Consider the following 3,873-nt stretch of genomic DNA (forward strand, 5'->3'; position numbering starts at 1 on the left):
TGTATCAGTTTGTGTACCTGGTATTTGGAAAGCAAGGAAAGAAGATGAAGATCAGTGGAAGCAGCAGTAGTGTAAATACACAGCAACAAACAGGTTCAGCAACACAGCAAAACCAGTAACGACTAGTAGAATAATCCAGTAACAGATTGAAAATCAGCAGTACCAGAATGCAATCGCAGTCAAAGCAGAAGAGAGACGGATACAAGATGTAGTAGTTTACTGATTTTGAATAACACTCAAGGAAAGGCAAACGGAAATTATTCAAGTAAAAGTTCAACTTGTTTTTCTCTTTTGTTCTCAAATTCTGATTTCTCAAAATTCAGTCAACTCTCTCAACTTTCTTTTTTCTTCTTCTAAGTCCTCCAAGTCTCTCCCCAAAAGTCTCTCTCTTAGTCCCTCCCTTTTGTGTCACAAAATGACTCTATTTATAACAAGACTCTTGTCTTGAACCACTCACCGAAATATTCCCATCATTGCATGCTTTGTTCCCCACTACCTTAAACAAATGAATTATTCCCCACTATTTTGCGTCTTGTCCCCCACTATATTAAGCTAAAGAATTATTCCCCACTATCTTGTGTCTTATCCCTTATTATATTAAATAAATATATCACCTCCCCACTAACTTATGTTTTGTCCCCCACTATGTATTATTTTAATATTTTTTAATACTTAGTCGACAGAGCACTCATTAATTATTTTTAAGACTCCTTTAAAATCCCGAAAATGACCTTGAAAATACTAAAATTACCATTCTACCCCTGAAAATACTGCAATTTACCATTGTACCCCCATCAGCTATATTCAATCCTCCTAAATCAATTAACCAAACTATAGCAGCTATAACTAATTCATAATCAAGTTTCAACAACAAATAATCAACTTCTGCATAATAAACTTGCCAAATTAACAAACATTCATGAATTACTAACAGAGTCAGATTCATATCAACAAACTTAACAAGACAAACAAGTAGATTTAAATCACTAAACTCGACATCAGTTGAACTCAAACTAAATCAAACAACTTTATAACAAAGATAAATGATTCGAACTAAAATAAACACTTGGGACCAACATATAAACATGCGACATTAAATCACTTGATGAAAAACTAACAAACTCCAAACAAAATGAGCACGAATCTGTCACCTTCATCAACATATCCAACAAATCCAAACAGATCGGGGGTGCAACAAGAATATCATTTCTATGTAAAACATTTACAAATTAACACATTTGTCATGGAAGCGCAAGCAGCAGGAATTAAGAATAGAGAAACGGAACCTTTCATTGAATGACCAACCCGAGTCGACGTACAAGAGACTCGATCAAAACTTTACCGGACCAAAGCTTGAACCTTGATGGAACTGAGCAGACCTCAGATGGCTGGTGTTTGGGAGACGGACTGGGCGTGTGATGTTGTTGGGTTTGGCTGGAGGTGAATGACGAAGCTCAGGCGTGGTGGAGCTGGAGCTTGCGACTGGAGGAGCAGTGGCTGGAGCTCGCGACTGTGGTCGTTCATGGCTTGGAGCTGGACGATAGTGGTTTGGGTGTTCGAAGGAGAAGAACGTGAAGCAACAGCTGCTGCTCGACGGGGCTTCAGTGGTCGTGGGGCTGGTTGATTGGTTGTCGACTGGAAGAATGATGACAGGGACGATCTGGTTGGGATAGTGAGGTTGAGCTCGTCCGGTTGACGGATGTAGCGACGAACGGAGGGAGTCTATAGCGACGATGAGGGTGGTCTGTTTGTTCGAGCTGGAGGTCGTGAGGACGATGAAGAAGATGGTCGTTTGGACGTGGATGGTTGAAACAGCCATTGGAGGGGTCTTTTTGAAGCTTGAAGAAAAAAAGAAAGGGGGGGATGGTTTCTTTTAGGTTTAGGGTTTGTTTTGTGAAATGAAAGATAGGGAGATAGGGGTGTTGGGTCTTTGGGGTTATGGACTGGGTCGACCCAGTTTGAAATGGACCGGGTCGTAGGGGAAGGCTGGGTATTTTGTTTAAGATTTGAAGAAAAATCCTAATCCGATTTCTTCTATTTTTGTTCTTTTCTATTTATTCAATTTCATAAATAATAAAGCTAAAAATGCTAAGATTAAATTATAAAACCCCAAAATTATCTAAAAATACTAATTAGCTCCTAATAACAATTAACACACAATTAAATAGCAATTAACGATAAAATCACATAATTTGGACGTTAAATGCTAAAAATGCAAAAATACATATTTTTTATGATTTTTTCATTTTGTAAAACAAAACTTAATTACTCCTAACTGTAGAATTAAATATTAAATGCAAATACGACATATTTTTATATTTTTTTATTAATATAACAAATAAACATGCACAAAAAAATATAAATAATTATCCAAAAATGCCACGAAAATTCAAAAATTGCACACAAAGGAAAATTATTTTATTTTGAATTTTTTGGGAGTAATTCTCATATAGGGCAAAAATCACGTGCTTACATTGGGTATATCATTTTTTTTAAAAGACGTTATACCTCAAATAATTGAAATCCCAGGCTGATTTTTGCCTTATTTAAAGAGGTGAAGGATTTTGTAAAAATCCATTCATAAACATCTTCAAGTGTTCTAAAATTTTTCTTTGTTAAGTTGTTTTGCATTTTGTCATAATGTCAGAAAAGCGAAAAATTAGGGTTTCATTATATTGGGGGGAAGGGGGTGAGGTTGTAGTGGTGAATAACTCAGTAAGATATAGTTTATCTCCACAGTCTCATGTTACGTTGCCACTTATAATAGAGTACGATAAGTTGGTATCCTTGATATGTAAAAAAAAATGAGTGTGAGCAAACGTTCGGTGAATCTTAAAATAACCGGAAGATATACGGATTCTGTGACTCCGTAAGGGGTTGCTTGTTATACTGAGTTTAACATCGAAGACGATAAAACTTTGAGAGATTTTTTGGGGACTCCGGATGAATACAGGGAATTTATTGTGATAAAATTGTTGGAAATGTACGTCAAGGATGAAGATGTTCGCAATAATGAGGTTCCGCAAATTAGGAAAATCCCTCAATCATCGGGTGGTTATTTTGGAGCAATTTTAGCCGAACAGGTTCCGGTTGAAAGAGTTTGGCCGGATCTAAACTTATCTCCACGGACGAATGAGGAGCGAGGAAATAATTTCTCCACTAGTATACATAATTCGCAAGCCGAGTGGTAAACTTCAATTTTTCTTTGTGTTACGATGTATATTTTTGTGTATTATATTTATATTAACACTCATATATTCCACAGGGGGTACCGACCAGATATGAATTTTACAAATTATGAATAGACAGCCAGTTGGAATATGCCTAATTTTGTTGTGTTGGATCATGATGGTCCATCCGGGAGTCAGCATCAACAAGATAATGTGCATCATGGAATATCAACACATTATGATTTGTAAGTGAATATTTAAAGTTATATGTATTGTTTGGACCAATTTCAGTAACTCATTATTTCTTTGGTCATGCAGTAAAAACGAGCAACTTGATGGTCTTGTCCTCACTCAATTGCCCGAACACAATGTATTTACTCGGGAGCTGGCAAATGCGCAGATCCAGGAAGAGAATAATGATTATGACAACAATGCCGATGAGTCTGGAGATGACACACCCTTCCCTGACGAGGTTGATGATGAGGAGGAAGAGAATGTCGAACCTGATTTGACGACGGAGCATACTCCACCTCCCGTTAGACCAAGAGTGTACGAGTCCCACGTGCCATTTCATTCAAGGAATATTTTGTACCTTGATAATTTTCCAAGTACGACGGATGTGGATGCCCTCACAAGGGGTATTGAAGAACTTCGGACAGCAATGTGGAATGAATCAAGACCGACGGTGCTGTCCAATGGCATG

This window comes from Nicotiana sylvestris, chromosome 4 (assembly GCF_000393655.2).
Source record: "Nicotiana sylvestris chromosome 4, ASM39365v2, whole genome shotgun sequence".
NCBI lineage: Eukaryota > Viridiplantae > Streptophyta > Magnoliopsida > Solanales > Solanaceae > Nicotiana > Nicotiana sylvestris.